The sequence below is a fragment of the Adiantum capillus-veneris genome, chromosome 18, assembly GCF_014529385.1.
Source record: "Adiantum capillus-veneris isolate H3 chromosome 18, ASM1452938v2, whole genome shotgun sequence".
NCBI lineage: Eukaryota > Viridiplantae > Streptophyta > Polypodiopsida > Polypodiales > Pteridaceae > Adiantum > Adiantum capillus-veneris.
The window spans coordinates 102,788,697-102,802,437 of NC_140948.1; positions in this window are offsets into that span (position 1 = coordinate 102,788,697).

The following is a 13,741-nucleotide window of genomic DNA, read 5'->3' on the forward strand; positions in this document are numbered from 1 at the left end:
TTTGGCTATGGATATGCAATCCTCTTTTGCACACGAGATAAACATAGAATAGAGTGTTCCATGCTTCTGAAATCTGAGAATAAAAGGTTTCCCCTTGGTTTCCCTACCAGAGCATCCATGAACCATTCCCAAAGGTTTTTGTGCAACCCAAGTTGTCAAGTTGACCAGCAAATATCAAACTCTTTGCTAAAGGGGACATGTCTGACATTCTTGATTATGAACTCCACGCCCTTATGCAAAACTAGCTTAATGTCTCTATGAGGTTTCACATGGAAACTGTCTCTAGAATCTATGACCCACTTTTGATCAAAGCTAGCATCTTTTGCAACAAGAGCATTCGGGTTAAGATCTGCTATAAAGACTAGAACATATGAGGGAGGGAGGGCCCCAGACACATTTGTAGTCTTAAGGGACTCTACCATATTGAGCTCCTCAATCTTAGTTTTTCCTTTCAATCATTGTCTATGCATCCTTGTACTTCTTCTTCTTCTTGTCCCTTTGCCATGCACGATAGTCTTTCTTTAGATGCCCTTTCTTATGGCAGTGATAGCACTTGCCATGCACAATAGTCTTTCTTTAAATGCCCTTTCTTATGGCAGTGATAGCACTCAACATTGGATAAAGAACCTCCAGATTAACTATGAGAGTTCTTGTGATCCCTATTTTAGCACGATTCTAAGTGTGACCCCTCTATGAGAGTTCTTGTGATCCCTATTTTAGCACGATTCTAAGTACGACCCCTCTATCCTTTGTCACTAGAAACATACGCATCACCTTGTTTAGTAGGCTTCATGGATTTCCTATGAATCTCTTCAGTGAGTGAGCAAATTAGCCACTATGTCATTATAAACCAATTTTCCCTTAGGTGCAGAGTTGCTTGTGATTGTGCAAAAATTGTCTTGTGAGCAAGGTAGAGAGCATGACAAGAAGATAGACCGCACCTCTTCATCAAAATCAAGTTCCTGTGACATCTGAAGAGTATGTTGAAGGCATTCAAATGTTCAAAAACTATCTAACCTTCTTTCATGCAAAGCTCAAATAGATTCTTCATTTTTTACTTGCGCTCTTGCTCTTGTACATGCTGCATTGTTTTTTCCATAAGGCTTTAGAAGTAGTTTCACCAATGATAGTGAAGTACATCGACTCTGCAAGGTGTAGACAAATAGTAGACCTAGCTTTGGCATCAAGCATTTTCCAACGTGTAGCCGTGTAGCTATCGCCCTTTGGGCGCTCAAAGAGTAGCTCAAATTGGCCTTTTTGGATTAAGACATCTTGAATCTCCTTTTTCATATGAAAAATCTCATGCCATCAAACTTCATTCTGTTGTAAATGTCTTTCTCAGAAGAAGAGGCTATACCTCCAAAATTGAATACTATGGTGAGAAGACGAAGAAAATATGGTGAGAATCTTGGGGAAATTTTGCTATAATCTCCTCTATAACAAGAGCAAAATCTCAACTCAAAATAGAGCTTAAAATGCCAAAAAACGCATAAACTAGACTCGCGGGAAAAATCCGGTAAAGTCTTCTCTATATGGGAAGAAAAATCTCAACTCAATTACTGGATAGAATCAACCATACAATGACAAGAGCATAAAATGTGTATAAGCCAAGCCTAAAATTGACTCAAGTAGACCATCAACACAACGTCAAATGCACCTAGCCCTCTCTATACATAACCTATGGCTTTAGCAAATCTGTATCACCAAAGATATCTCAACTTTTGAGAATATCCCAACTCAAAGAAAATGTCACCATGACCCTCCAAAAAATCTAAGTCCAAAAAAGCATGTAAATCTAGTGGCAATGATCCCCCCTTGGGATAAAACAATCCAAGATGCAAAGTGCCACTCAAGTAGCAAAAAATCCTCTTGACATGCTGCCAATGCTTAGACCCTGAGCTATGCATAAATTTGTTGACCTTTGAACATGCAAACTGAATATCAGGCCTCGAGTTACATACATAAATAAGGCATCCAACAACAATTTGGTAAAGAGAGACATCCACAGGATCACCAGCATCATGAAGAATCAATTTTAAACCTGTTTCCATGGGAGTAGCAATATGTTTGCAGTCTTCAAGTCCAAACTTACATAGCAATGTCTCTATGTAACTTGTTTGAAACAAGGCAATACCACCATCACAATGCTTAAACTGTATGCCCAAGTAATGATGCAACAGCCCCAAATCTTTCAACTTGAAAGTAGCATTCAAATCAACCTTAAATTCATTAATATGTGTCTCATTGGGTCCAATGATCAACAAATCATCAACATAAAGAACAACGATGAGAAGTACATCATCCTCACGCTTTACATACAAAGTGCTTTCTATTGGACTGTTACAAAAGCCTTGTTTAACCAAATGAAAATGAATTTCTCATATTAGGCACGAGGAGACTGCTTCAACTTATACAAAGCTTTCTTACATTTGCACACTTTATCCTCTTGTCCTTTCTTGATAAAACCATGAGGCTGCATTACATAAACTTCCTCAAATATATTACCATTCAAGAAAACAATATAATATCTAATTGATGTATATTCCATCCAAAATGAGCTACCAATGCACATAGAAAATGCACAGTAGTCATACAACAAGTGGGAGAAAAAGTCTCTTTATAATCTATGCCTTTCTGTTGTGCATAACCTTTTGCAACAAGTCAAGTCTTATAGCAATCAATCTCACCATGTAAAGCCCACATTGGGTAATTGTCCCCATCCAATTTATCTTTAGTAGTAGCAAACATCTTGAACACATCTGTGTTGTTGTCAGCCATGGCGAGTGCCTGCACTTGATGTGAATGTTGGAATTAGGGTTGCAGAGAAACACACACGACTTGGAGAAGACGAAGGAAGCTCAAGGCACACAATAGAGAGGGTATTACTTAGTGTGCAATGGAAAGATAGATAGCCGTAGAGTGATGGGCGTATATACAATGCTCGGGAGAAAAAACCTCCTAAAGAGGGGAAAAATGCCCCGGTGGTCCTAGTGTGTTCACACGCATCACTACCACATGTATATGGTAACAAATCCCCCCTGGAGTGATGCGGTGAACGAGAGCTCGCACATGAGTAAAGGGAAGTGCCATGCCCTGAGGACATGATCAGTCCACAAAGGGGAGTAAGCCCAAAGCTTTGTGGAAAGCTTCAAGCTTCTCACGAGACAATGCCTTTGTGAAAAGATCTGCAAGGTTGTCCTATGTTGGCATATAAGCCAAGCTCATCTCTCTTGCTGAGAGCCTCTCCCTGACATAGTGGTAATGCACCTCAATGTGCTTTGTGCGAGCATGAAAAACTGGGTTCCTCGCAACTGCCAATGCGCTCTGACTGTCAGTGTAGATAGTTTTGGCAGTGTCCTGTCCAACACCAAAATCAGCCATAAGGCGTTTGAGCCATACACACTTAACCGTAGCTGTGAAGACTGCCCTGTACTCAGCCTCACAACTCGAAGTGGCCACAGTAGGTTGCTTCTTGCTCAACCATGATATACATGAACTGCCAAACATGAAACACAAACCACTTGTGGACACTTGCGTGTCAAAACAACCAGCCGAATATGAGTCCAAAAAAGCATGTAAGTTTGGCGGCAATGATCTCCCCTTGGGATAAAACAAGCCAAGGTTTAAAGTGCCACTAAGGTAACGAAAAATCCTCTTGGTAGCCTACCAATGCTTAGACCCTGGGCTATGCATAAATCTACTGACCTGTGAGATTGCAAACTGAATATCTGGCCACATGTTGCATACATAAATGAGGCATCCAACAATAGTTTGGTAAAGAGTGACATTTGCAGAATCACCAGCATCATGTAGACTCAATTTCAAACTTGTTTCCATGGGAGTGGCAATAGGTTTGCAATCCTCAAGTCCAAACTTACATAACAATGTCTCTATGTAACTTTTCTGACACAAGGCAATACCACCATCACACTGCTTAAACTGTATGCCCAAGTAATGATGCAACAACCCCAAATCTTTCATCTTGAAAGTAGCATTCAAATCAGCCTTAAATTCAGCAATATGTCTCTCATTTGGTCCAGTGATCAACAAATCATGTACATAAAGAACCACAATGAGAAATACATCACCCTCACGCTTTACATACAATGTGCTTTCTGTGGGACTGTTACAAAAGCCTTGTTTGACCAAATGAGTGTCAGCTTTCTCATACCAAGCACGAGGAGATTGCTTCAACCCATACAAAGCCTTGTTACATTTGCACACTTTGTCCTCTTGTCCTTTCTTGAAAAAACCGCGAGGCTGCATTACATAAACTTCCACAAATATGTCGCCATTCAAGAAAGTCGTAACAATGTCTGATTGATGTACATCCCAAACAAAATGAGGTGCCAATGCACATAGAAAATGCACAGTAGTCATACGACAAGTGGGAGCAAAAGTCTTTGTCGTGGGAGCAAAAATCTCTTCATAATCTATGCCCTTTTGTTGTGCATAACCCTTTGCAACAAGTCGAGCCTTATGGCGATCAATCTCACCATCCGGCTGCATTTCAACTTGTAAACCCACTTTGTACCAATGGCCTTTTTGCCAGCAGGTAAATCACATAAAGTCCATGTGTCATTTTTTATAAGTGCATCGTATTGTGATTGCATGGCAGCCATCCAATTTTCTGAATTTTGTGCTTTATCGAAAGACAAAGGTTCCTCAACATCATGTAAGCTAGACACAGCCAAAGCATAACAATCCGATGCATAAGATGCATGGCAAGAGCCTGAACGAGTACGACTAGACAAAGGTGCATCCAATTTACTATCACGCAAAGTGTGCACCAGCCATTTTGGCATACCTCTAGCATGCTCATTTTCAGCCCTTTCCTCATCAAGTACATCATGTACATTTGCATCAGTAATAGGCTGATCTATAACATTTTTGGAAATGCCCATAGGCTGTACATTTGCCTCATTGGAAGTTACATTCGAACTTCCACCACTGAAAAGAGGCAACAAAGTGTCATAAATGTCCTGTGAGCTTACATTACTGTCTCTAGTACATGACAACAAGGGCTGAACAAAATCTTCTACAAACACTACAACCCGTGAAACCAAAATACGTTTTGTTTGCGGATGATACAACCTGTAACCTTTGCTTTCAGCACTCTAACCAACAAAAATACATTTGACAGCCTTATCATCCAATTTTCTGCGCTACACTTGTGGCACTAAACCATAAGCCAAACAACCAAAAACATGCATGTGCTCAATAGATGGCTTTCTATCATGTGATGCTTCATATGGAGTCATAGACTGCAACGCTTTCATATGACACCTATTGAGTACATAAGTGGCACACATGACAGCCTCGAGCCAAAGCGAATGTGGTAAAGCTTGACTCTTGACCATACATCTTGCCATTTCCGTAAGACACCTGTTTTTCCTCTAAGCAACATCATTTTGCTGAGGCGTATACGGCACTATACATTGGTGTTTTATCCCATGACTAGCCAAAAATGCATTAAATTCATGAGACATATACTCCCCCCCTCGATCGGAACGAAGGGTGCCCATAGTACATTTAGATACATTTTCAGCCATAGCCAGAAATTGTTTGAAGCACATAAAAACTTCGGACTTCGCTTTAGGCGAAAATACCCATGCATGCCTGGAGTAATCATCAATGAAAGTCACGAAGTACAGGTAATTGCCCAAGGACGGAGTTTGCATGGGCCGACAAACATCACTATGCACAAGCTGCAACCTGCATGTGGCCCTAACTGAACCATCCTTTGGAAACTTAGAACACTGCATTTTACCCAAAATACAACCTTCACAAACATGTTTTATAGGTGCTTCAAGAGGCGGCAAAGAAGCAACCATATAAAATTTTGCAAATGCAGCAAACTGGCAAAATTTAGATGCCCAAAACATGCATGTCAAAGTTTTGCATCTGAAATAGCCCTTGAATCTGCAACTGCAGTTGCAATATTTTGTCCACATTGTCATACAAAGTGAGCTTATACAGCCCACGGCACAAAGGCCAGATGCAACAATTTCATCACCAAAACTGAGATCATGAACTGTACATCTGTCATCCACAAATTTGATTACAAGTCCAAGTCTAGCAAGTGCGGATACAGACAAAAGATTCTTTTTGATCCCAGGTACATAAAGTGCATCAACAAGTGTGAAAGAACTGCCATTTGCAGCAGTAAGCACAATCTTTCCAACCCCATGAACGGGATAAGAGGCATTGTTGGCACAAGTGACCGAATTCCCATGAGGGACAGACTCAAGAGAGGTGAACAATTCACGATGTGAGGTAATGTGCTTTGTAGCACCGTTGTCCAAATACCACACATGTGAATCTGCAACAACTGACAAACATGCATCATGGACAACAGGTTTGTAAGTGCACTCTGCACTAAAAGCCCATCTGCATCAAGATCAGCATCATAGTCTCCTTTTACAGAAGACTCAACAATGGATGCATTTGTAGTGGAACCAACATTTGCACTGGAATTACCCTCTTTCTTCTTAGCCTCTTTGGCCTTCAACTTAGGACACTGCTTGATCAAGTGATCATTAGCTCTACAATAATGGCAATGCATCTTCTTTTTGCCCTTATCACCGGAATTTCCAGACGATTTCTACCAGCAGAAGCATTAGGAACAAAAGTTTTACCACTCGCAGTAGAACCATAAGAAGTGGCTGCATTGCTGTTACCACCCTTTCTTTGAGAAGCAATAAAAGTGTGTTCAACTGCACGCTCTCTAGTCCTGTTTTTTTTGGAAAGTGACTCTTGCAATAGTAATGTGCATAATGCATCAAACTTGACAACTTCAAAATTTTCTTGGGTCATTAGTCTCCAAGTACTAGCAAAAGTCTGATATGAATCTGGTAAGGCATCAAGAACAGTCTGCGCAAGGGAACTGTCTGAATTAACTTCACCCGTAGAAATAAGTTGCTCATTGGTATCCTTGACACCAGCAAGGAAAGTGTCCATATCATCTTCCTCATGCATAATCTTCGATTCCAGCTCTTTACGCACCAAAGCAATTTAACCTCATTGCGGCTTGCATAAAGACTTGCTAGAATATCCCAAGCCTGTTTTGCAGATTTTGCTGAACAAATGTGAGGAACAATGGTGCGCTTCACAGACAATGCAATCAATGCATGAGCCTGCTCATCCTTTACATCCCAACAAGCTTGTTCTGCCGTAGGCAAAACAACTCTAATACCAGGAATCCTTGCAACAAGACCTGCAACATCCTCAACATCGCCTACATCCTTAGAACCAAGACGTACATCAATGTCCTGCACAATATTCCAAATGCCCTTTGACACAAGAACATGTTGTATCATGTAAGCCCACATAGGGTAATTGTCCCCATCCAACCTGTCCTCAGGAGCAAACATCTTGAACACATCTGTGTTGTTGTCAGCCATGGTAAATGCTGCATCTGATGTGAAAACTACCCGAAAAGAGGAGAAACAAAACGTGCTATATAGCACAAACCGTAGAAGACTGTAAGGCACCTGTTATGCAAAAAATGGCACTGACAGAAATTTTGCACAAAATGACGAAATAGCCTGTACAGTACTGCATGTAGTGGAAACGAAGGTCGAAACGAGCCCGAAATTTTTGTTGACCTGCGAACGCTCACCAACGCTCACCAAAGCTCACTAAAATCCAATAAAGTGAGCAGGTATGTGTCGGAGATGCTGACGACTAAGCCCGGGAGGATGCAACCTGCTCTGATACCAATTGTTGGAATTAGGGTTTGCAGAGAAACGCACACAGCTTGGAGAAGACGAAGGATGCTCAAGGCACACAATAGAGAGTGTGCTACTTAGTGTGCAATAGAAAGATAGATAGCACTAGAGTGATGGGTGTATACACAATGCTCGGGGGAAAAACCTCCTAAAGAGGGAAAAAGTGTCTTGGCGGTCCTAGTGTGTTCACACACATCACTACCACATGTATATGGTAACAATGAAAATTGTCCAAAAAGAGGAGAATCAAAGCGAGAACAACACATGCTATGTAGCACAACCTGAAGAAGACTGTAAGGGACCTATTATGTAGAAAACAGCAATGACAAAAATTTTGCACAAAAGAACGCACAAAAGAACGAAAATACTTGAGCAATATTGCATGTAGTGGAAACGGAGGCCAAAATGAGCCAAAATGAAAATTCTGAGTAGACCAGGCTCAACTAGTTCACCCAAAGTATTTTTCAACTTGTTGACGCTCACCAAAATCTAAGAAAGTGAGCAAATGTGTGCTGGCAATGCTGGCGACTAAGCCCGCGAGGACGTAACCTTCTCTAATACTAATTATTGGAATAGGATTGCAGGGAAACACACACAGCTTGGAGAAGATGAAGAAGCTCAAGGCACACAATAGAGAGTAGTATTACTTAATGTGCAATGGAAAGATAAGTTAGCCCTAGAATGATGGGCATATATATAATGCACGGGGAAACCTGACGATCCTCAATGTGTTCACACTCATCACTACCACATGTATATGATAACAATGTACCCATGAGACCTCTTGTTTCCTTGCTCAAGCCTTATACGATATCCTTGCTTTTCTACACTATGTTTTTTTTTAATGTGCTACCTAGTTTTCAAAACTTTATTTGTGCTATTGCCAAAGCTCTATTGTGTTTAATTCAGTACTATCGAGTATTCCTTGGATTTGCATTTCATTAATTTCTTGTGAGTTATAGTTCTTCCTGGTTGATGTTTTTACACCTTGCAAAGGTCTCAAAGGTCTCTTTTCTACACTACAAGCTTTTGATGAATTTCACAAAGCTCCTATGCTTCTCAGGCACAATACATAGAGAATCGATTTCTCTAATTCTTCTCTTGCTTGCTAACGTTCACCCTTTTTGTAAGAGCCTGGGGACTAGCACATGCATATCTCCCCCATCCATGCTATATATAGATCCTTGGCTTGCTAAATATAGCCCCCTATATCACATGTGCATCCTAGTCCTTGACCACCTGTTCAGTCCTACGTTAGGCTTGACAATATTCCCCCTTTGGAGAAGCGTTTTTGTCCTAAAAAACAAAAGTGATGATATCTTTATAAGAACACTAATGTTTTCCAGAGTGGCATTCAACTGTCCAGTTGAGTGATACAATTGAGCGATACACGATCAAGTAGGAGGTTCAATGAACCCAAGTAAAACATCTTGATTTGCCACATTGTTGTCCCTTTGCAACCATTTGTATAACCGGCTTATATTTGAAATAGTCCTATGTATAACTCACTTTGTTATAAATGAGTTACCACAACTAAGAGGTCTAAATGACTAGGTTTTAGACTTTCTGAAGGTACTGAAACATGTAAGAATACCTCTTTTTGACTTTCCATGAAAGTGAACATGTTGACATAACTCATTAGCAAAGATTAAGTCCATGACTTGCTATCATTTCTCATCAATAAACAACCCCACCCTAACTGGTGATCAAGGTTGAAAACTTGACCTCTCTCCAAATTAGAGAGGCCATCTTTCTAATTGGGTTGCTTCTTGCTAATGTGCACTCTTAGCATATCCTCTAGCACAACATTAACATGCATAAACTGCCTATTCGTCTCTGGATTTCTGGCAGTACTAAGTTGTGTTTCATAACCATTTACAGATAGTTCTCTAGAAATGATTGGTAGCCATAGGACATAATTACTCCCAACATTGCGAGCAATCTATAAAATTGGTAGAGATTATGAACAACCAACTTGGTTAACGATAGAGATTGAATAGTGAACGGAATAAACTTTACAAAGTTTAATTAGCTTATCTACAAGCACCCACACCAAGCCATGACCTTTGATGGTGATTGGTAGACCCACAAGAAATCTATGAACCTATAACACAAAATGCTTCATATGTATCAATTGCATTAATTTGCATGCCGTCCCAAATCTGCCTTTAGAAACACTAGGACCCATAACACCTACTGTGAAATTCTGCAAGATTAATAAGTTCAAAACTATTAACTTGCTTACCGACTTGCTTGAATAATTTCCCGTGATGACGAATGACTATGTGTGTAGAATCCTTGCTTCAATCGTGTTTGAGCGACTTAAAGAGCCTCTTCAAGAATATGCCATACATGATAAAAATAGCAAGGTGAAACTGGAATAGCCATACTATAGTGAACGTGCCTTGCTTTTATTTGCTAATCCAAGCACCAACTTCAAAGTTTTGAAAGCTTTAATGCTTGAGTTTGGATGACAAACAAGCCTTGCTCGTGAGTAGATTTGTATGGAGCCTTTGCTACTTTGTCCAAACATGATCATATGTATTTGAATAGAGGTAAAGAACTATGATGAAACTTGGCTAGGTTTGTCAAGCTTGTGGCATACCTCTCTGCAAAACAAACTCGAGATCAAGTAAGAAATAAATAGACCTACTTACCCACCACCGTGTTGACAAATTGGGGTTTCTTCCCTTCCCTATTCAATGCCCGATAATGTGCTCAATAATGATTGTAATAAAATCCATGGCTACTTAATGCACCGGCCTTGTGGTTGAGTAACCCTCTATGGAACCTTGCTCTGTAGCCCAAACCTGATCACACGACTTGCATGTGGGTTGGATCGTGTTCCAGTTGTGTTGGATATTTACAATCATATGGTTTTAGCCGTTGTGTGCTTCTTGCATGCCTTTACATGGTTTTGTTTTCTGTCGGCTTGCATGGCTAGTGCAAATTATTGAGAAAAATGATGTTCGTACCTAAGTTTGGTTAATGCACTACACCTGTTGAACATGATTCTTTTGCCATACTTCTTGCTATTTGTCTGTGATCGTGGGTCACTTTGGTCAAGGGATCATGTTGATATGGGGGCCGCCTTGGGGACTGCCCCTTAGGATGTGTGGGAATTATCCCTCACTATGGGATGGTGCCCAAAATAGGGCACCCTCAAGTAAACCAAAGACAAAGAAAAACTCCATGGCCATGGAGAGCAACAAACAACGGGGGGCGGGGGATGGGGACCTTCTCGAACCCTGCTTCAGTGACAAATCCTCCTCAACAGCATTGGGCGATGTCACCGATGTTGGCCATGTCTCTTGTCGTGTAGGTGGAATTGTACCCCTCCTCGTAAGGTACCTTACCTAGACAACGCACCAAAATATGTCCCCTTCCTCGTAAGAGAGCTTGTCCACGGCCCCAAGCTCACCCTGAGAGAGAGAGAGAGAGAGAGAGAGAGAGAGAGAGAGAGAGAGAGAGAGAGAGAGAGAGAGAGAGAGATCGATCTTGGGGACCAGCACATGCACATCTCCACCCATCCATGCCATATATAGACCCTTGGCCTGCTAAATATAGCCCCTTGTACCGCATGTGCGTCCTTGCCCTTGGCCACTCACCTTAGGCTTGACACCTTTGCTTTTGCTTATGTTGTGGCTGGCTTGCACACGAGATGAAGACAGTGCCTACTAGAACACTAGCTTTGATACTAGGTGTGGAGTGCGATAGGATGCGTGCATGGGGAGAGGGAAGAGGAGAGACAGATGAGAGATTTGGTTTGGAGGTGGAACAACACACCATGAAGTTAGCGTGTGCTATGTTCCTTATTGCACATATATGAAAAGGAGATGAGAAGAGTTCATGGTCAATGTGTAGGAAGTTAGTTGAGCGGGGCCGCTTACCTGAACAAAAAGAATAAATTTTCTTTTTTCAATTATCTTTGTGAGTACTTCACCTAAGGCTGCAAACCTTAGGTTTGGTTGGAGATGGAGGTCACTCCAAAAAGGAGAGCACCGCCATAGCCAATGTCTAATACAACTTGAAAGGAGCATGAGTGCAGATGCCTTCATGCAATGAGGGCTCTTGTTCCTCATGCAATTAGGAACAAGAGTATATAGTGCATGGTGGAGTATGTGGTGAGGTTACACTCTGTAACTCCTTACTCATATATGATCTAAAAGTAAGGTTAGTTGTGAGTTACTATAGGTGTGTCTGGCCGGTCATATTAGCCATTACCCTAACAAATGACACCTTGACTAAGGTAAGCAGTCAAGGTAATCAACAAGCTGACATTCTACCTCAGTCACTTCATTGTAGTGTCAAGTTAATATGGAGGTTTGCTAATGGGCTTACTACTCAACGTGACAGCTTACTACTCAACGTGACATCCATGCCATGTTGTACAAGACATTTCGTGGGTATGCCTAATGGCATATCTTGTGGAAATACAACCATTCATTTAGTAGCTCCTTGAACTGGGACATAACATGTGCTTTCTCATTTTTTGATTCCTTATGGATAGACATTGTAGGAAAAGAAGAAAAAAGAGCATGCAATGTTGAGGAATGTTTGTGATAGAGAGGAACATCATCCAAATTTTTTTAATTTGAATTTGACAAAGCATGAGATAACGAATAACAAAAAAAAAAAGTATGTTCTGATGCATTATCGACATAGAGGTGGGAAAACTCTCTTGTACATGTAAGTGGAGTGAAAGGGACATCCTTTTCTCCTGCAATAACATGTATGACCCATTAGCTTCAAACATTAAACTATTGTGCTCATAGCTATGCTGTATTGTTGGTTTCAACCAATGGTTCACTCGACTAATGACCACCTTTTCTCAATCAATATTCATGACTTGAAATTCATAATTCATGGAGTGGAACATTGCACACTTGGGTATCCTAGATGCTTGTGAGTGGTAGAGAGGGGCAAATGATTTGGACCCATGTGTTGGAGTTCAAGTTATTAGTGTTTGAACCCGTGGGTCGGAGGTCAATGTGCATGCATCTTTGAAGGAACCAATCAGATGTATCTAAAACACTATGGATGTGTGCACCAATTCATTGTTGTTGGCCGGGTTATGGACAAAATGTGTTTCAAAGTTCATTGTTTAGGACGTGTTGTGCTCATAGTTTATGAATGGAGATTCTTGGACGTAGTGTGCTCTATAATTTGATTTTCTACGAGGCAAATGGTGTTCAAGATGGCATTCTTCTAAGGTAAAAAGTTGGAGGTTGCATAACCGAGGTGTATCCAGTAGTAGATGTGAGTATTGGGGTGTCCATGGTAGCTTCTTCATCAACTTGGTCTTCCTACATATGCCTAAGTGCTATGAGCTACAAAGAGGGTATTAAATTTATAGCATCTCAAGAGAATAGCCCAATGTGATCCCAATATTTATTTTGGATTTAGTAGTTTACTTATTTGTTAAGTCTAGGTAGGGCAATTTGCTAAGGTGAGCAGGTAAGCACCACCTTGCCCCCATTGTGAATCATCAATTCCAAGGTTGGTTGGTTCAACAGTCTCTCTCTCTCTCTCTCTCTCTCTCTCTCTCTCTCTCTCTCTCTCTCGCGTATTCTCGCCAATACGCTTATTACTCCCCTCCCCTCTATCGAAACAGTGGTTATTCACAATATAACCATGTATAGTTTTAGCCATAAACAAAAACTGATTGAATTTTAAAAAATATACCCTCACATGCCTTTCATAATCATTAATGAATGTCGTAAAGTACAAATGGTTGCCAAAAGAATGATTGGAAATTAGACCATAAACATCACTATGGACAAGCTACAATACGCAAGTTGCCACAAAGAATCATCCTTTGAAACTTAGAATGTTGCATCTTGCCCAAAATATAGCCCTCACATGCAAGTTGAGATGGTTTTTCAAGCAAAGCAATGAAGCAACTATCTCAAATTTGTGCAAATGCAATATATAGAAGAAATTCAGATGACCAAATGTACATGCCAAAGTTTTGCATATGCAGCAACCTTTGAATACAAAAATATGCATCT